General features: G+C 53.7%; 3 pseudogenes; all 3 read left to right on the top strand.

The window, feature by feature from the left end:
* The first annotated feature begins 929 nt into the window (after positions 1-929).
* Positions 930-2,385, top strand: LOC125158594 (keratin-associated protein 9-8-like; annotated as a pseudogene).
* A 2,705-nt stretch (positions 2,386-5,090) lies between these two features.
* LOC125158591 (keratin-associated protein 9-8-like) lies at positions 5,091-6,546 on the top strand (annotated as a pseudogene).
* A 2,701-nt stretch (positions 6,547-9,247) lies between these two features.
* LOC125158509 (keratin-associated protein 9-8-like) lies at positions 9,248-10,273 on the top strand (annotated as a pseudogene).
* Positions 10,274-12,396: the final 2,123 nt, after the last annotated feature.

The raw sequence follows: 12,396 nt of genomic DNA, 5'->3' as shown, positions 1-12,396 counted from the left end.
CTTAGGCATTGAGGTGCAGAGCTGGTAGGCAGAAGTTGTCCCAAACACACCAGTACCCAAGAGATAGGTTTGGTGGCTTCAGACGTCTTGGGCAGACTATGGTTGTCACCCTTCACTCCACTATGTTCTTAATTAGCCGGGCGGATGGAGAAAATCATTGGAAGAAACAGAAGAAGATGGTGGAAAATGAATGGGGGGATGAGGAGAGGAGTAGGGCGAAAAGGAGAAGGGAGGGAGGAAGAAAGGAAGCACAGAAGGCAGGGGGGAGGGGGGAAGAGAGGGAGAAAGGGAAGAGAAGAAAGAAAGAAACTAAAGACTGAAGGGAAGGAAGGAAGCAAAGAAGGCACGGTGCGAGGAAGGGATGGACAGGCATGCAGGGAGGAAGGGAGAAAGGCAGAAAAAGAAAGACAGCCTGACAGAAAAAGGAAAGAGCAACCATAAATAAAGATGTAATGAGCTACGTGAGGACACTGACGAGGCTAGCTAACAAGGTTAGGACTAGAGTGCCCAACTCACCTGGTTTTGCCCATACTGCCCCCGCCTTTATGCCCCTGAAAGCCCCCCCCCCCCCTCCGGTGAAAGCATTCGACCCTAGGAAACTCAGGGGTCCTGTTCAACAAGGACGTATATTGACTGATGCTTGCTTAGTCCCAGAGTACTGCTGCTGCTTCTCCCCACCTGCTTTGCTTCTGCCTTGCCATGTGGCAGAGAAAACCCCAGACATCGGCTACGCAAGGCTCTTTGATTGAACTGGGATACGCAGGTGGGGTTGGGTGCTACAGGAGACAGATATGCCTGTGGGCGTCTTGAATCCGGCTTCTGTGGGGAAACGGAACTGGGCTCAGGGATCTACCACATTTGTCCCAGTGAACATAGCAGCATCATGCCCCTCACCTCAGAGATCCTCGCAATCCACATACAGTCTAAGGGCAAAGCCTGGGGAGGGAACACTGCTGTGAGCCTAGCCACCCCAGCAGAACGTGATCACACGATGGATGCCATGATCACTGAAACAAGAACGATGCTGCTGATGTGCCCACCTTCCTCTCATTGGAAAATGTTGCTGTGAGTTATTGTCCAATAGGAAACCATTAGACACTTATTTTGTAACGATTCCTAACATTTAGGAAACAGCTTCCTCGTGTATGATTCCCCCAGTGACTATGGAAAACGATGTAAACACCAACAAGGAAAGTCCTGCCCATTGGCCTAACCTTCGGGGGTCCAGCGCATAAAAGCCCCAGAAGCGGAGGAGGCACCAGAATCTGACAACCTCACCTCCGGACAGGCCCTGCCCACCCTCCACCCCTGACACCATGACCCACTCGTGCTGGTCCTCTTGCTGCCAGCCTACGTGCTGCAGGACCACGTGCTGCCGGACCACCTGCTGCCAGCCCAGCGGCTGTGGGTCCAGCGGCTGTGGGTCCAGCTGCTGCCAGCCTTGCTGCCGCCCAGCTTGCTGTCACACCACCTGCTGCCGGACCACCTGCTGCCAGCCCAGCTGCTGTGGGTGTAGCGGCTGTGGACACAACTGCGGTGGGTCTAGCGGCTGTCGGTCCAGCTGCTGCCAGCCTTGCTGCTGCCCAGCTTGCTGTCACACCACCTGCTGCCGGACCACCTGCTGCCAGCCCAGCTGCTGTGGGTCCAGCGGCTGTGGACACAACTGCGGTGGGTCTAGCGGCTGTGGGTCGAGCTGCTGCCAGCCTTGCTGCTGCCCAACTTGCTGTCATACCACCTGCTGCCGGACCACCTGCTGCCAGCCCAGCTGTTGTGGGTCCAGCGGCTGTGGGTCCAGCGGCTGTGGACAAAACTGATGTGGGTCCCGCTGCTGCCAGCCAGGTTGCTGAACCCCCGTGTACTGCACGAGAACCTGCTACCACCCCACCTGCTGCTGCCTGCCTGCCTGGGTGCCTAGCCCAGGGCTCTGGATCCTGCTGCCAGCCTTCCTGCTGCTGACTGCCTCGCCAAGAACCACCATCTGACTTGCCGCTTGGGAATTGGTCACCGCCAAGCGTTGCGGAAAGCCAGCCCGCAATCCCCAACATCTCGGTTAGTCGCCTGCCTGTCTACCGTCTTGTGAATCGGCCTGATGAAGTTGTGGACCGCTTCTCCCTGATTCGCTTCTTCTTTCCTTCCTCTGGGTCATGTGCCAGCTTCACCCATCCTGATACAGAGTTAGGATCTCTCTTTGGTCTCCATAGTCAAGAACTGTATCCCGTCCCTCTGAATCCGTCAGCGAAACAACTCCTCAGGAATGACCTATACCTCGTGGAAACTGCTGAAAGCCCACACCGGTATGTTTCCTTTCTCGGTGTACTCACGAAGCTTGTACGCCTCTTGCTGCCTGTCATGTTCCCTTTCAATGTCTCCCTAGACGCGGGGAGTCTCCCCTGTATCTCTTAATAAATCCTAGTCATTTGGAATCCCGTCTTGTCTTTGTGTTTTTGTACCCTGTTTCCCATGCGAGGTTTTGTACGTCCATTTGACATCACGTGCAGTGTCCGTGTGGAGCCATACACAGTCCTCCACAAGTCATCGTGCGCATTTTCAGCTGAGGAGATTTCACAGTGGAATGTCCCACAGCTGACATGGACACACTCGGATCCAAGACTGTGGTTCGGGCGCTTGCTTGAAGCGCACTTACGTTCAGATCTCCAGACGTGGTAGCGCACACCCTTAGTCTCAGCGCCGGCAAGATGTCCATCCGAGGCCTTCTTTGACCGCAGAAGTGTTATTCTCCTGTACAGGCGGGCCATCACTGGCACTAAGTTGTAGACATCAGTGTCCTACAGCTCAGCCACAGCGGCCGTATGTGAGGACAGCGGGACCTGCCCTTTAGAGCCCTGGGGAACACAGGATGCTCCTGTTGCCTTGGGTGGCATCCAGCCCCTCAGCACTCTTCTGCCTCACGTACAGGTGAGCCTGCGGTGTCCTCGTGAGCAGCAGAGGCAGCTGAACACGCTTGTGTTTGGGTCGTGCAAATCACATTCTTGCTTGGCCTCCTCGTCCCCAGGACCTGCTGGTATAGTAAAATGGCATCATGTGATTTTCTGCCAAACCTATGTATCTCCCCTCCCGTACGGCAGTTTGTCATCGTGATCAAAATGTTGCCCAGAGAGTTGACGAAGCATGGTGTCGGGGCCAGAGAGATCGTGCAATGGGCATGTAGGACTTTGAGTAATCCATGAGCTCTGAGCCATCTAAGGAAACAGGATAAGCTCTGGTATATTGTGGAGGAAGTGTGAGCAACCGAGGGGGGAAAAAACGGTGCCTCCTCCGTGGGGGTGAGGAGAATGTGAGGAAGAAGAAAGAGACAACGACGTGGGCATTCCTAGGAGTCGAGGACGAAGGCTGGTGCTCCTGGTCCAGAGCCACTGGTGCCGCCTCAGCACTCAGGGCCGTGAGGCCGATTCAGGCTCTGAGAGGAATAGGAGACAGGGCCCCGGGTCACTTCCTGGGAGCAGTGGAGGGACCTCTGATGAGCTTCGAAGGCCCCTATCCAGGACACATGCCACCACTGGAGACTAGGTACCCAGGATGCTCTGGAGAGACTGCCAAGGCCAAACGTGCCTACCGCTGCTGGTTCTCAAGAGCGCCATGTTGGCAAAATGAGATGAAAACCTGACACGACCCATGTTTCCGAATATTTGCTGGATGTTGACTAAATCCTTCCTGAGCATTCCCTTTAATTCGTGGAGGGATTTGCAAAGTAGGTATTAAGGTTCCCATTGTAGAGGTGAGGAAATTGAGACTGAGTGGGGTAAAGGAATGTCAGACTTTGGTTTTCCAGAAGCTCCTCTTAAGTAAAGAGTCCAGGAATGTGGATTCTTTGGGGAGGTCATATCACACTGGTCCGAGTGTGGGGAAGTGTCACAGGGAAGAAACACTTTGAGGCCCGCATCACAGTTTGCAACCAAAGCTTTAACCTGAAAGGTATCTCAGAAACGGAACAACTCCAAACACGCACGCACGCTCACACACACACGCTCACACACACACACACACACACACACACACACACACACAGGTTGAGATTCTCTTATTTCAGCCATGAGGGAGCTGGAGTCTTTATAACCCCACTCTCCGGAAGCAAGGGTTGAGTGTGTTTTCTCCGTGTGGCATGCTCAGGCAGCCTGACATTCTGCTGCGTGTGAAAAGGGCTCTTAGGCATTGAGGTGCAGAGCTGGTAGGCAGAAGTTGTCCCAAACACACCAGTACCCAAGAGATAGGTTTGGTGGCTTCAGACGTCTTGGGCAGACTATGGTTGTCACCCTTCACTCCACTATGTTCTTAATTAGCCGGGCGGATGGAGAAAATCATTGGAAGAAACAGAAGAAGATGGTGGAAAATGAATGGGGGGATGAGGAGAGGAGTAGGGCGAAAAGGAGAAGGGAGGGAGGAAGAAAGGAAGCACAGAAGGCAGGGGGGAGGGGGGAAGAGAGGGAGAAAGGGAAGAGAAGAAAGAAAGAAACTAAAGACTGAAGGGAAGGAAGGAAGCAAAGAAGGCACGGTGCGAGGAAGGGATGGACAGGCATGCAGGGAGGAAGGGAGAAAGGCAGAAAAAGAAAGACAGCCTGACAGAAAAAGGAAAGAGCAACCATAAATAAAGATGTAATGAGCTACGTGAGGACACTGACGAGGCTAGCTAACAAGGTTAGGACTAGAGTGCCCAACTCACCTGGTTTTGCCCATACTGCCCCCGCCTTTATGCCCCTGAAAGCCCCCCCCCCCCTCCGGTGAAAGCATTCGACCCTAGGAAACTCAGGGGTCCTGTTCAACAAGGACGTATATTGACTGATGCTTGCTTAGTCCCAGAGTACTGCTGCTGCTTCTCCCCACCTGCTTTGCTTCTGCCTTGCCATGTGGCAGAGAAAACCCCAGACATCGGCTACGCAAGGCTCTTTGATTGAGCTGGGATACGCAGGTGGGGTTGGGTGCTACAGGAGACAGATATGCCTGTGGGCGTCTTGAATCCGGCTTCTGTGGGGAAACGGAACTGGGCTCAGGGATCTACCACATTTGTCCCAGTGAACATAGCAGCATCATGCCCCTCACCTCAGAGATCCTCGCAATCCACATACAGTCTAAGGGCAAAGCCTGGGGAGGGAACACTGCTGTGAGCCTAGCCACCCCAGCAGAACGTGATCACACGATGGATGCCATGATCACTGAAACAAGAACGATGCTGCTGATGTGCCCACCTTCCTCTCATTGGAAAATGTTGCTGTGAGTTATTGTCCAATAGGAAACCATTAGACACTTATTTTGTAACGATTCCTAACATTTAGGAAACAGCTTCCTCGTGTATGATTCCCCCAGTGACTATGGAAAACGATGTAAACACCAACAAGGAAAGTCCTGCCCATTGGCCTAACCTTCGGGGGTCCAGCGCATAAAAGCCCCAGAAGCGGAGGAGGCACCAGAATCTGACAACCTCACCTCCGGACAGGCCCTGCCCACCCTCCACCCCTGACACCATGACCCACTCGTGCTGGTCCTCTTGCTGCCAGCCTACGTGCTGCAGGACCACGTGCTGCCGGACCACCTGCTGCCAGCCCAGCGGCTGTGGGTCCAGCGGCTGTGGGTCCAGCTGCTGCCAGCCTTGCTGCCGCCCAGCTTGCTGTCACACCACCTGCTGCCGGACCACCTGCTGCCAGCCCAGCTGCTGTGGGTGTAGCGGCTGTGGACACAACTGCGGTGGGTCTAGCGGCTGTCGGTCCAGCTGCTGCCAGCCTTGCTGCTGCCCAGCTTGCTGTCACACCACCTGCTGCCGGACCACCTGCTGCCAGCCCAGCTGCTGTGGGTCCAGCGGCTGTGGACACAACTGCGGTGGGTCTAGCGGCTGTGGGTCGAGCTGCTGCCAGCCTTGCTGCTGCCCAACTTGCTGTCATACCACCTGCTGCCGGACCACCTGCTGCCAGCCCAGCTGTTGTGGGTCCAGCGGCTGTGGGTCCAGCGGCTGTGGACAAAACTGATGTGGGTCCCGCTGCTGCCAGCCAGGTTGCTGAACCCCCGTGTACTGCACGAGAACCTGCTACCACCCCACCTGCTGCTGCCTGCCTGCCTGGGTGCCTAGCCCAGGGCTCTGGATCCTGCTGCCAGCCTTCCTGCTGCTGACTGCCTCGCCAAGAACCACCATCTGACTTGCCGCTTGGGAATTGGTCACCGCCAAGCGTTGCGGAAAGCCAGCCCGCAATCCCCAACATCTCGGTTAGTCGCCTGCCTGTCTACCGTCTTGTGAATCGGCCTGATGAAGTTGTGGACCGCTTCTCCCTGATTCGCTTCTTCTTTCCTTCCTCTGGGTCATGTGCCAGCTTCACCCATCCTGATACAGAGTTAGGATCTCTCTTTGGTCTCCATAGTCAAGAACTGTATCCCGTCCCTCTGAATCCGTCAGCGAAACAACTCCTCAGGAATGACCTATACCTCGTGGAAACTGCTGAAAGCCCACACCGGTATGTTTCCTTTCTCGGTGTACTCACGAAGCTTGTACGCCTCTTGCTGCCTGTCATGTTCCCTTTCAATGTCTCCCTAGACGCGGGGAGTCTCCCCTGTATCTCTTAATAAATCCTAGTCATTTGGAATCCCGTCTTGTCTTTGTGTTTTTGTACCCTGTTTCCCATGCGAGGTTTTGTACGTCCATTTGACATCACGTGCAGTGTCCGTGTGGAGCCATACACAGTCCTCCACAAGTCATCGTGCGCATTTTCAGCTGAGGAGATTTCACAGTGGAATGTCCCACAGCTGACATGGACACACTCGGATCCAAGACTGTGGTTCGGGCGCTTGCTTGAAGCGCACTTACGTTCAGATCTCCAGACGTGGTAGCGCACACCCTTAGTCTCAGCGCCGGCAAGATGTCCATCCGAGGCCTTCTTTGACCGCAGAAGTGTTATTCTCCTGTACAGGCGGGCCATCACTGGCACTAAGTTGTAGACATCAGTGTCCTACAGCTCAGCCACAGCGGCCGTATGTGAGGACAGCGGGACCTGCCCTTTAGAGCCCTGGGGAACACAGGATGCTCCTGTTGCCTTGGGTGGCATCCAGCCCCTCAGCACTCTTCTGCCTCACGTACAGGTGAGCCTGCGGTGTCCTCGTGAGCAGCAGAGGCAGCTGAACACGCTTGTGTTTGGGTCGTGCAAATCACATTCTTGCTTGGCCTCCTCGTCCCCAGGACCTGCTGGTATAGTAAAATGGCATCATGTGATTTTCTGCCAAACCTATGTATCTCCCCTCCCGTACGGCAGTTTGTCATCGTGATCAAAATGTTGCCCAGAGAGTTGACGAAGCATGGTGTCGGGGCCAGAGAGATCGTGCAATGGGCATGTAGGACTTTGAGTAATCCATGAGCTCTGAGCCATCTAAGGAAACAGGATAAGCTCTGGTATATTGTGGAGGAAGTGTGAGCAACCGAGGGGGGAAAAAACGGTGCCTCCTCCGTGGGGGTGAGGAGAATGTGAGGAAGAAGAAAGAGACAACGACGTGGGCATTCCTAGGAGTCGAGGACGAAGGCTGGTGCTCCTGGTCCAGAGCCACTGGTGCCGCCTCAGCACTCAGGGCCGTGAGGCCGATTCAGGCTCTGAGAGGAATAGGAGACAGGGCCCCGGGTCACTTCCTGGGAGCAGTGGAGGGACCTCTGATGAGCTTCGAAGGCCCCTATCCAGGACACATGCCACCACTGGAGACTAGGTACCCAGGATGCTCTGGAGAGACTGCCAAGGCCAAACGTGCCTACCGCTGCTGGTTCTCAAGAGCGCCATGTTGGCAAAATGAGATGAAAACCTGACACGACCCATGTTTCCGAATATTTGCTGGATGTTGACTAAATCCTTCCTGAGCATTCCCTTTAATTCGTGGAGGGATTTGCAAAGTAGGTATTAAGGTTCCCATTGTAGAGGTGAGGAAATTGAGACTGAGTGGGGTAAAGGAATGTCAGACTTTGGTTTTCCAGAAGCTCCTCTTAAGTAAAGAGTCCAGGAATGTGGATTCTTTGGGGAGGTCATATCACACTGGTCCGAGTGTGGGGAAGTGTCACAGGGAAGAAACACTTTGAGGCCCGCATCACAGTTTGCAACCAAAGCTTTAACCTGAAAGGTATCTCAGAAACGGAACAACTCCAAACACGCACGCACGCTCACACACACACGCTCACACACACACACACACACACACACACACACACAGGTTGAGATTCTCTTATTTCAGCCATGAGGGAGCTGGAGTCTTTATAACCCCACTCTCCGGAAGCAAGGGTTGAGTGTGTTTTCTCCGTGTGGCATGCTCAGGCAGCCTGACATTCTGCTGCGTGTGAAAAGGGCTCTTAGGCATTGAGGTGCAGAGCTGGTAGGCAGAAGTTGTCCCAAACACACCAGTACCCAAGAGATAGGTTTGGTGGCTTCAGACGTCTTGGGCAGACTATGGTTGTCACCCTTCACTCCACTATGTTCTTAATTAGCCGGGCGGATGGAGAAAATCATTGGAAGAAACAGAAGAAGATGGTGGAAAATGAATGGGGGGATGAGGAGAGGAGTAGGGCGAAAAGGAGAAGGGAGGGAGGAAGAAAGGAAGCACAGAAGGCAGGGGGGAGGGGGGAAGAGAGGGAGAAAGGGAAGAGAAGAAAGAAAGAAACTAAAGACTGAAGGGAAGGAAGGAAGCAAAGAAGGCACGGTGCGAGGAAGGGATGGACAGGCATGCAGGGAGGAAGGGAGAAAGGCAGAAAAAGAAAGACAGCCTGACAGAAAAAGGAAAGAGCAACCATAAATAAAGATGTAATGAGCTACGTGAGGACACTGACGAGGCTAGCTAACAAGGTTAGGACTAGAGTGCCCAACTCACCTGGTTTTGCCCATACTGCCCCCGCCTTTATGCCCCTGAAAGCCCCCCCCCCCCTCCGGTGAAAGCATTCGACCCTAGGAAACTCAGGGGTCCTGTTCAACAAGGACGTATATTGACTGATGCTTGCTTAGTCCCAGAGTACTGCTGCTGCTTCTCCCCACCTGCTTTGCTTCTGCCTTGCCATGTGGCAGAGAAAACCCCAGACATCGGCTACGCAAGGCTCTTTGATTGAACTGGGATACGCAGGTGGGGTTGGGTGCTACAGGAGACAGATATGCCTGTGGGCGTCTTGAATCCGGCTTCTGTGGGGAAACGGAACTGGGCTCAGGGATCTACCACATTTGTCCCAGTGAACATAGCAGCATCATGCCCCTCACCTCAGAGATCCTCGCAATCCACATACAGTCTAAGGGCAAAGCCTGGGGAGGGAACACTGCTGTGAGCCTAGCCACCCCAGCAGAACGTGATCACACGATGGATGCCATGATCACTGAAACAAGAACGATGCTGCTGATGTGCCCACCTTCCTCTCATTGGAAAATGTTGCTGTGAGTTATTGTCCAATAGGAAACCATTAGACACTTATTTTGTAACGATTCCTAACATTTAGGAAACAGCTTCCTCGTGTATGATTCCCCCAGTGACTATGGAAAACGATGTAAACACCAACAAGGAAAGTCCTGCCCATTGGCCTAACCTTCGGGGGTCCAGCGCATAAAAGCCCCAGAAGCGGAGGAGGCACCAGAATCTGACAACCTCACCTCCGGACAGGCCCTGCCCACCCTCCACCCCTGACACCATGACCCACTCGTGCTGGTCCTCTTGCTGCCAGCCTACGTGCTGCAGGACCACGTGCTGCCGGACCACCTGCTGCCAGCCCAGCGGCTGTGGGTCCAGCGGCTGTGGGTCCAGCTGCTGCCAGCCTTGCTGCCGCCCAGCTTGCTGTCACACCACCTGCTGCCGGACCACCTGCTGCCAGCCCAGCTGCTGTGGGTGTAGCGGCTGTGGACACAACTGCGGTGGGTCTAGCGGCTGTCGGTCCAGCTGCTGCCAGCCTTGCTGCTGCCCAGCTTGCTGTCACACCACCTGCTGCCGGACCACCTGCTGCCAGCCCAGCTGCTGTGGGTCCAGCGGCTGTGGACACAACTGCGGTGGGTCTAGCGGCTGTGGGTCGAGCTGCTGCCAGCCTTGCTGCTGCCCAACTTGCTGTCATACCACCTGCTGCCGGACCACCTGCTGCCAGCCCAGCTGTTGTGGGTCCAGCGGCTGTGGGTCCAGCGGCTGTGGACAAAACTGATGTGGGTCCCGCTGCTGCCAGCCAGGTTGCTGAACCCCCGTGTACTGCACGAGAACCTGCTACCACCCACCTGCTGCTGCCTGCCTGCCTGGGTGCCTAGCCCAGGGCTCTGGATCCTGCTGCCAGCCTTCCTGCTGCTGACTGCCTCGCCAAGAACCACCATCTGACTTGCCGCTTGGGAATTGGTCACCGCCAAGCGTTGCGGAAAGCCAGCCCGCAATCCCCAACATCTCGGTTAGTCGCCTGCCTGTCTACCGTCTTGTGAATCGGCCTGATGAAGTTGTGGACCGCTTCTCCCTGATTCGCTTCTTCTTTCCTTCCTCTGGGTCATGTGCCAGCTTCACCCATCCTGATACAGAGTTAGGATCTCTCTTTGGTCTCCATAGTCAAGAACTGTATCCCGTCCCTCTGAATCCGTCAGCAAAACAACTCCTCAGGAATGACCTATACCTCGTGGAAACTGCTGAAAGCCCACACGGGTATGTTTCCTTTCTCGGTGTACTCACGAAACTTGTACGCCTCTTGCTGCCTGTCATGTTCCCTTTCAATGTCTCCCTAGACGCGGGGAGTCTCCCCTGTATCTCTTAATAAATCCTAGTCATTTGGAATCCCGTCTTGTCTTTGTGTTTTTGTAACCTGTTTCCCATGCGAGGTTTTGTACGTCCATTTGACATCACATGCAGTGTCCGTGTGGAGCCATACACAGTCCTCCACAAGTCATCGTGCGCAGTGGAATGTCCCACAGCTGACATGGACACACTCAGATCCAAGACTGTGGTTCGGGCGCTTGCTTGAAGCGCACTTACGTTCAGATCTCCAGACGTGGTAGCACACACCCTTAGTCTCAGCGCCAGCAAGATGTCCATCCGAGGCCTTCTTTGACCCCAGAAGTGTTATTCTCCTGTACAGGTGGGCCATCACTGGCACTAAGTTGTAGACATCAGTGTCCTACAGCTCAGCCACAGCGGCCGTATGTGAGGACAGCGGGACCTGCCCTTTAGAGCCCTGGGGAACACAGGATGCTCCTGTTGCCTTGGGTGGCATCCAGCCCCTCAGCACTCTTCTGCCTCACATACAGGTGAGCCTGCGGTGTCCTCGTGAGCAGCAGAGGCAGCTGAACACGCTTGTGTTTGGGTCGCGCAAATCACATTCTTGTTTGGCCTCCTCGTCCCCAGGACCTGCTGGTATAGTAAAATGGCATCATGTGATTTTCTGCCAAACCTATTTTTCTTCCCTCCCTTAAGGCAGTTTGTCAGTTCTTCATAAATCTGGACCACTGGTTATCCAGGAAGTGTATTTATTGATGTTTTCTTAGTCTCAGTATACTCTGTGGTTTCTATCTTCCTCTTTGATTCTGCTTTCACATTTGGAAAAGATGTTGTCAGACATCCTCCACTCATGTGTCTTTGATTGAAATGGGATACCAAGATGGACTAGGGTGGTACAAGAGACAGGTGACTGTGAAAGGGTTGAATCAGGCTTTTGTGAGGAAACAGACTTAGTCAGGCATGAATTTAATTTTTTACTGTGAACATATCAACATCATCCCTCACTTCAGCAACATCCCAATCTGTGTTCAACCTATGGAGCAACCTGGGGATATCTACTGACCTCACCTACCAACCACACCCCAGGCCAGTAGGAATAATATCACATGATGAAATTATTGTAGCAAGAGTGTTGCTCTTGATGTGACCACCTTGCTTTTATCTGGATATTTATTTTCTTTCCTTCTCTCTTCTTTTTTTTTTATCATAGGCATTGTGCCCAACATGGAGCCCAATGTAGGTCTTGAGCTCATCTTCCTGAGATTAACATCTTAACTGGGTTCAAGAGTTGGACATTTATCCAATTAAGCCAACCCATAACCCTATATCTGAAAATTTTTCTATGAGTCATTCTCAAATAGGAAACACATTAAACACTTATTTTCTGTAAATCATAACATTTAGGGAACAGCTTCCTCATTTTTTCCACACCTCCCCCAGTGATCTTCGAAATCAATGTAAACAATAACAACAACAAGAAAAGCCATTCCCATGATCCAAACTTCAGGGGTCTAGGGCACAAAAGCCTCAGAACAGGAAGGGGCACTAGAATCTGAGAAACTTGCCTCTGAACAGGACCTGCCCACCCTCTACCCCTGACACCATGATCCACTCATGTTCCTTCTCTTGCTCCCAGCCTACCTTCTGCAGGACCACCTGCTGTGGATCCAGTGGCTGTGGGTCCAGCTGCTGCCAGCCTTGCTGCTGCCCCAGTTG

This window comes from Prionailurus viverrinus, unplaced genomic scaffold (assembly GCF_022837055.1).
Source record: "Prionailurus viverrinus isolate Anna unplaced genomic scaffold, UM_Priviv_1.0 scaffold_35, whole genome shotgun sequence".
NCBI lineage: Eukaryota > Metazoa > Chordata > Mammalia > Carnivora > Felidae > Prionailurus > Prionailurus viverrinus.
The sequence above is the reverse complement of the archived record's forward strand: the minus strand, read 5'-3'. Positions and strand labels throughout refer to the sequence as shown.